At 33.5% G+C, this 8,956-nt stretch overlaps 1 protein-coding gene across 1 annotated transcript in view; it reads right to left on the minus strand.

The window, feature by feature from the left end:
- LOC109840812 (60S ribosomal protein L28-1-like) overlaps positions 1 to 413 on the minus strand; it is a 2,814-nt gene extending 2,401 nt beyond the window's left edge. Inside the window, exon 1 of the mRNA XM_020409588.1 lies at positions 341 to 413. The gene's annotated coding sequence lies outside the window, so the exon portion shown is untranslated. The remainder of the gene's footprint in view (positions 1 to 340) is intronic.

Raw genomic sequence — 8,956 nt, forward strand, 5'->3', positions numbered from 1 at the left:
GTACAACGCCATAGATAAAATAATAATAATAATAACTTTCTCGTGTTGATCGAAGAAAACGTGCACCAAAAGAAACCCTCGAATGCTGAAGGACTAAGGATGATACTTAAAAACTAAATGATCAAAAAAAGAGTCACAAGCATAGTTTTCAAGATATTAGATGATTCGATATGAAATGGAACTGAATTCTTTAACCACAGATCGGAGCTTTAGATTAAAACCCTAAAGTTCAATCAAATGCAACAAATAGAAAGCCGTAGGAATATTATTATTCAGAATGAGAAAGATCGGAACGATATCGAAATAACCAGGGTCGATAAAAATCGATCCTTCTTCTTACCGGAACGCGTAGACCCCTTTCGCTCCTTCGGCCGCCGAGGTCCAAGAGAGCTATGTAATTTACCGAGGCTGGTTTATAAATGGTGGGGTTTTAGAAACCCGAAACTTTTATCGATTAAAAAAGTCGTTATTGCCCTTGGTGTTTGCGTTGTGATCTCTCCGTAAAAAAATATTATTGTAAAAAAATATTATTGTTGTAATCTTGTTGTTATATCTACATACATTATATATATCAAAAGTAAGAATCAAACATGAAATGTAAATGTAAATAGACAAGAGAAGAAATATGGAGAAAAGTGATTCTCATTTTATTCATCTTCCCCATTCCTCCTTACATTTTGTAGTCCATGACATACATTATATAGATGGATAATAAGAATGTTAGACCCTAGAGGGGGGGTGATTAGGGTCTTATGCTAATCTAATCCGATTATATGCCAATTAAAAAGTTATCCTAGCAAGTATGAAATACAACAAGAATATAAGTTAGGATAAGCAATATGAATAATGAGATATATGCTATACGATAGAAATATATGCAAGGATATATAAACAATAAGATATATCCTAACAAAGAGATATAGACAATGTATGTGCAGGGATATAAAACTAACACAAGGGTAAACAATATGAACTAGATAGTGGATCATATAAATAATGAGCTAATGACAATGGCGACAAGAAATATAAACACAAGTATAAATAAACACCAAAGCACACTCAAACACAAGATATGATCACGGAGTTCGGACCTTCCGTCCTACGTCTCCGCTCCCCACTCCCGGGGAGAAATCCACTATCACAACCGGGTTTTCTACGCTCACCCGAATAACGTTTACACCTCACAGTGTCGGTTTTCAACGCTCACCGAACAACGTTCACTCCTCACACTCGGTTTTCTAGTTCACCGAAAACTTCACAACACACTCGGTTTCTAGCTCACCGAAAACCTAACAATCTCACAATGTAACAAATATAAATTGTTCTCTAATATGGATGAGAACACAATAAAAGCCTAACAACCCTAATCTACTATGTATGCAAATACAATAAGCTCAAAGTGAGTGTGTGTAACAATGAGTGAAATCAAATCTAAACTCAATATAAAACTAGCTTTAATAGAAATGATAATTAACAAATAATTAATAAATAAAAGCTAGAGTAGAGTTTAGAAAACTTCTCAATAGATCAAGATGGAGAGATGGAAATTTGAGGCCCAAACAAGAAGATAATCTCCTCCACTTGTGAAAGCTAAAACAGCTTTAAAACAAACCCTTAAACAAGCTTAAAACAAGCTTAAACTCTTTTTAAAACCATTGTTTAAAACTTCTTGGATTTTAAAAGAGAACAGCAATAGGGTATTTATACCCACTCTAAATCTTAGTCAAAACCCCTAACAAAAGACAAAAACAGCCCCAGCAAACAGCTCAGGAAATAGCCGTTGGGAAAGCAACGGATCTATTGCCGGTCGACCGGAAATTTTGTCGGTCGACCGCGATCCAGATCCCAACCAAAGAAATGTGCGGTCGACCGATGGAAATTTTTAGCTCTCGGTCGACCGCACCGGTCGACCGACAGACTTTCTGTTGCCCAGAAACAAATGAACAATTGAGCCGTCGACCGGTGCGGTCGACCGAAAACTGATATTACAGAAAAACAGGTTTTGGAGCTGATTTTTTAGACTTTAGAAAATATGTTAAAAATAACAAATAAAGTCCAAAAATAATAAAACTTTGGGAAATGTATATAAACATGTAAATGAACATGTTACAAAAAGAATTTCCCAAATTGCATTTCCCATTTGTGAAAAAACATTATTTTGTAAAATAGTCCGAAACACAAAAATGGAAACATGTGAATTCTAACATTTTGGCTAAACCATGTTTTGAAACTTTACACAATGATTATATAGACTTAATAAAGTATGTATATGATTATTGTTAAGTCTAAAAACTAAGAATACAATATTTTTACAAAATTGCATATTCTATGCAATAAATACTAAAACACAATAGAGTATGAAATATGTAATATCATAAAAACCAAAACACATGTATGTATATATATAACTATATATATGCATAGAAACCAAAAACTTAAGTATATATATATAACTATATATATATACGAAGAAACCAATAAATGTGTGTGTATAGATATTGAGCTTAACGTATTTAACACACATAATATAAACCTATACTAAATTACCCAAGCCGATCTTGATCTTCAATAAGCTTGACTTGGTACACGTTGCGGATGAAGCTAAACTTGGATCTTGAACTTGAATTGTACGATGCTTCACCGACATTCCGCCAACCTCCTCTTGATATGATCGTGTAGGCTTAATCCATCCAACCTCCAACTACGTTGTTTGTCTATAATAAATAAGAAAACACAAATACTTGACAAACAACATTAGTGGTAAATTGTTTGTTAAACATCATCAAAACAAGAAGGCTAACAAAGAAGACTAAAGAACATTGGCTAATGAAGAGTCATCTAATTAATTGTCCATATTCAAGTAATGTCCACATTCATCTTATCTTCTAGATTTCAACACTCCCCCTTGGACATTATTTCGTGATGTCAATGCCTCGTTAAAAATCTCGCTAGAAAAAACCCAGTGGGAAAAACTAGTCGAGGAAAAGAGTACATGACATACATACATTATTTCTATTACATCAGTTATCTCGTTAAAAATCTTTCGCTAAGAAAAACCATGTAGGACAAAAACTTAGCAAAGGAAAAAAGAGTACAATTATAGATCTTCGGGATCCAAACTTGTGTTGCATTAGCTGCCTCGTTAAAAACCTTTGGCTAAGAAAACCCAGCGGGACAAAAACTTAGCTAAGGAAAAAAGAGTACAACTACCGCTTTCGGGGTTTGATCTTCAGGATTATTCTGAAGAATAATTCGCTCCCCCTCAAGACAACAAACATTCAAATCTATGCATACCGTGGTGGCCAAGCACGATACCATGCATAAAATTAAAAGTTGATGTCTTAAGGGATTTGGTGATCAAATCGTCTAGATTATCACTACTTAGAGCGAACTTATCTATGTTAATTTTATTGTTATTTTCGAGCGCAAGTGGATAAAAACTTTCTACATCTCATTTATGCAACAGAAGTTACATTGTCCTTAGAAAAGACAGTGGAGGTAATATCCTCGTTTAATATGCCACACGATCATCGAATGTGTTTTATCAGCGATTTGAACCTTACACGTTCGCATGAGGCACATATAGAGGAACAATCTCTGAGTGGTTTTAACTAGTAAACGTTGTATGTTTAATAGACCTCCAAGAAATAACAGTACCATTACAGAAAAATATAACCAGTCAGAGATTTGGCAATATGAGGATCAGTCATATAACCAACATCAGAATAGCCCACCAAATGTCATATTTCGATTTCTTTTATAGAATAAACAAAGATCTCTTGAAGATACCAGAGGATATATTTAACATTATTTCAATATCTCCTTTCGGGAGATGCACTAATTCTTGCTAGCATGTGTAACACAAATGCAATATCAAGCATGGTGCAATTTATAAGATAAATAAGTGCTTCAATAGCGTGCTCAAATACGGGACTTCGGGTCCTAAAATATCCTCGTTGTCTTCTTTATGTTTGCATGGGTCTTTATCCACTTCAAGGGATTTAACAACCATTGGTGTACTAAGTTCATGAGATTTATTCATTTAAAATTTCTCCATGACCTTCTTCAGGTAGGTTGACTGGTATACCAATATTTATTTAGGAACATGCTCGATCTGCAAGTCGAGACAATACTTGGTTTTTCCCAAGTTTTTTCCCCGTTTCAAACTCCGTCTTTAGGCATGAGCTAGCTTCTGTAAGCTCCTTGTGCATTCCAAGAACATTTATATCATCAATATAGACTGAGATAATACAGAAGTCATTTTCGAATTTCTTTATAAACACACAAGGGCAGACATTATTATTTGCATATCTTCTCTTCAGGAGGAACTCACTCAGTCGGTTATATCATATTCTACTAAACTATTTCAAGTCGTATAACGACCTTTGTAATTTAATGCTATACATGTTGCGATTTTCGTTTTCTCTCAATTCAGGAATTTTAAGTCCATCAGGGACTTTCATATAAAAATATTAGCGTCTAATGACACATATAAAAATGTGGTCATGACGTACATATACTGCATATATAAATTCATAGTTTCTGCCATAAGTATTAACTTACGGAACGTAATACAATCACTTTTAGGAGAATATTTTACATCTAAATCGATGATGGGTCTATGCGTGAACCCATTGAGCTATGAATCTCGCTTTATATCTCACAACCTTACAATTCTCATTTATTTTTATTACGAAGACCCATTTATATCCTGCAGGAATATATAGACTACAGGTTCAAAATACTTTAGTGAGTTCAGCCTCAATTGCCACTTTCCATCTCACCTAGTCTGAGTGCTTCAAGCACTCTGCTACCGACTTAGGTTCTGGATCCAGATTATTTTCGGAGATAATAAGAGCAACTGTAGAGGTAACTATGTTGTCGACAACTTTTATATTTCTATTATATATTTCTCCTTTTTCACAAATTCGTGATCACTTTAATTCTTATTTTATGTCAACCAAATCCTCTTCATTTCCCTTAACAATTGGATTTGGTCATTCCGCATCTCTAATATTATTATTATCAAGTGCACGTGCAATTTACTGGAGATTTCGTCTTTAGGACAAGCCTCTTCCGGAGGTTATGGGAGTGACTGTCTTTCTATATTAGATTTGGTGTGCCGCGAACTTTTATCTTTTTCACTAACAAGTTACCTATGCTTCTGGTGCAGTACGCTTCTGGCGTACTAAATCATCAATGATATACTCAACATGAATATGAGGCTTAGTCACTCTTTTCTTAGCAAATTATCATGTGAATTTCTGGTTCAGTTTGACTAGTACGTGGATATAAATATTGAAGATCTTTTTCATCAATGGAATTTCTTAACATTATTTTGTATTTTGGGCACTAATCTCCCCCTAATATCAAGAATCGATCTTCAATAAAAATGCGGTCAGCGTACCAAAATATAAATTGATTCCCTAACATGGGCCATATATACTAAATTATTGACGGAGTTTCATAAATAATGTATATACCTTCACCGAGGTCCCATAGAGGTATACTATGATGGTGATATAGAAACATGGACTGCAAATAAAGAATACGCAGATGAGAAATGTTTCGCTTCTTCATCATGTATTAGATAAATGGGGAAAATTGTGATATGCAGTTGGTCGGATTTGGTTTGAATGCCCCATTTAATTTAAGGAAATCCGACAAATCATATTTTGCCCAAGATGACCCAATAGCTCATGCCAGAATTTAAAAAAATTTGGGTCTCTAAATCTCAAAAATCATCGCAACATGGTGTATTTTAGGTCAGACAAATTCTAAAGTATACACATATGAATAAAAACCACATAGGTTCACAAGAGTTTAAAGCAAACTCAAGATAAATTAAAATTGTCTGACAAATGCATATAATCCAAATATAGAAAAACCAAATAGTTTACCTTGACCACCTCAATAAGATCCACTACAATGTCCACTACCTCCCCCTCATCCAAGCTTATGAATATTAGTTTGAATTATGACATGTGCTTCAGGCACTACGTGTGAACCAATTAAACTTGCATTATGGTTTCTCATAACAGTTGGTTGTGTTTTTAACAACTACTAATGCAAGGATTAGTTCATAATGCTTGATATAATTTTTAGTTATACTATTGTAAGAATACAAGGTTACTTGTTGAATTGTATTCAGTCGAGGGTTTAAAATCCAAAAATGGCTACAGAATAAGATCTCCTACTATGTTCATAGCCTCCCCCTTATCCACGCGTATAAGTAATTTTTTGAATTGTAGTATATGCTACAAACACAACTTGTAAGCCAACTAGTCTAACATTATGATTTCTCATCAACAATTTGTTGTGATTATCTACAACTCTAAATGTAGATATCAAAGCAGAATGCTTGGCATAATTTTTGGCCATGTACTGCTACTGGAGTACAATACTACTTGCATAGCATAGGAAAAAATCTTTTTGATTAATTCTGCGAGCTTCACCCGTTAGACAATATGGCACATGGTTGAATCATATTTAGACATGTATTTGAAATCCAAAAAGTTCTGATTCAGTCTGCCAGTTGCGTTTGAGGGAAGATTATTGGCTTTCATATATCAAAGTGATCCTTCAAAGATTGCCTAGAAAAGTGAATACTTTTTCAATGAGGCATTAATTTTTTTCCACATCTTAATTGATAGAGAGGAAATTTAAAGTGTTTGCCTTCTGGACAAAGATACTTAAAGAATCAAGAGATATAATCGTGCAAAAATCACAAGGGTATCAGTAAAAATAAACGTTCGAGGCCAAAGACAAGTAATAATTACTATCATATATCACAGTGCAGGATGAAAGATTAGTGCATGAGAAATTAAAAATATTCACATGTACAAAAATATTCACGTGTTCTATAACACTTGTATACCCAGAAGAGAGACTCTATCTCAAACTTATAAAAGATTTGATATCTTTTAACAGTTGCTTGCATTGATAGCATTTGGAAAAATTCAACATCACATTTAATGCAATTGCACTAGTCTATAAGCATTGATAGCATTTGGAAAATTCAAGAGATGCAATACTTTCACTGTATGTTTTTTTATAATCATTTAGGAAACAAAAACTAGAAGTGTTCTAAAATTTTCCAACATATTAACTGAATGATAATTGATAGCTTCATATGTTAGGCTTAACCTTTTAGGAAATAATATTTAACATGCTACAAAAATATGAAAATTGGATATAAGAATGTCATACAAAAACTTTTCAATAAGTCATCTCTTGTGATCTTATGGTTGGATATTAGCCACATTGAACTGGAAAGTAGTCAAACTTTTCAATAAGTCATCTCTTGTGATCTTATGGTTGGATATTAGCCACATTGAACTGGAAAGTAGTTCAGTATTTCTTAGAAAAGGGTGAATTGATCTTATGGTTGGATATTAGCCACATTGAACTGGAAAGTAGTTCAGTATTTCTTAGAAAAGGGTGAATGCAAGAGCTAAATCTAGAGAGAGCCTAGCTATGCACAGAAGTTAAACTCGTACAAAGCAGTTACAGAAAAAGGTACCCAACATTAGAGTCAAATGTTAAAACTTTGGAGTATATGGTGATTGGCCTCATCATTATCATGTTGATACTGGGACATGAGTAAGAACAGTTTTTAATGTATGGATTATCTAGTCATGGCTATTGCATTGGTATATGGGAACTATCAGATTCAGCTTCTTAGTCCTCATATGTTGGTTCTCAGGTGGGAGAAACTAGCAAGAACTTGATGTTGATGGGTGAACTAATTATCAATGATTTCTGAAGTATAAGATTATTTCTAACAAAGTTGTTTTGATGTAATAAATAAGAGTAAATTATGAATTTTGAACTTCATGATCTGTGAGCTACTCAATGCATATAAATTTTCAACTGTAGATACTTTAAGCCACGATTATGAGGATAACTCAACTCATGGATCACAAAAATCCTTATTTTTATCTTGAACTATTAGTTTTACAAGCACTTGATGCATGATCGATCAACCAATAGAAGTTAGCTTATGAGTTAACGTATTTCTTTGCATAGGAAACATGTAAATCAAAGTTAGCACCATGAATAAACCAATTTCTTTGCATAAAATATGCACTGTGATAGTGATGATAACCATGCAATTGTTCTACAAGTATTAAAGCCTCTACCGATGTTTGTGTTTGTGATAATCTTCTACTTTTATAGCTGGTTGATTTAGAACTATTAGATTTATATTAATCCAGATGAAGGCTTTATCTGTTTATACATATTGAATATTTGTTCTTTTATATATCTTTCAAACAGAACAAACCTCTTAACAGTTCCTAAAGTTCTTTGTCAATCATTTTTTGTGCAATTCAAGAACTGTTCATCATAACGACTCTTGTAAATTTATTCGCTCATGCATTATTACAGAGGCATAATCGATCAACCGATAACGAAAAAATGAAACTTTGTAAATAGACAAAGGTCGAATGTATTATGTATTGTTACCTTGTAAGAGGTGTACACCGAAATATCTCTTACCACCAATGGACGATTACGAACCGGCTAGCTAGAGCTTTCGTGCTGATAACGCGTTGTAATCTTATTGTTATATCTACAAACATCATATATATCAAAAGTAAGAATCAAACATGAAATATAAATGTAAATAGACAAGAGACATGAAATCTAAATATAAATAGACAAGAGAAGAAATAGGGAGAAAAGTGATTCTCATTTTATTCATCTTCCTCATTCCTCCTTACATTTTGTAGTCCATGACATACATTATATAGATGGATAATAAGAAGACTAAAGGACATGGGCTAATGATATAGATGGATAATAAGAAGACTAAAGGACATGGGCTAATGAAGAGTCATCTAATTAATTGTCCATATTCAAGTAATGTCCACATTCATCTTATCTTCTGTCATCTAATTAATTGTCCATATTCAAGTAATGTCCACATTCATCTTATCTTCTAGATTTCAACAAT

This window comes from Asparagus officinalis, chromosome 5 (genome assembly GCF_001876935.1).
Source record: "Asparagus officinalis chromosome 5, Aspof.V1, whole genome shotgun sequence".
NCBI lineage: Eukaryota > Viridiplantae > Streptophyta > Magnoliopsida > Asparagales > Asparagaceae > Asparagus > Asparagus officinalis.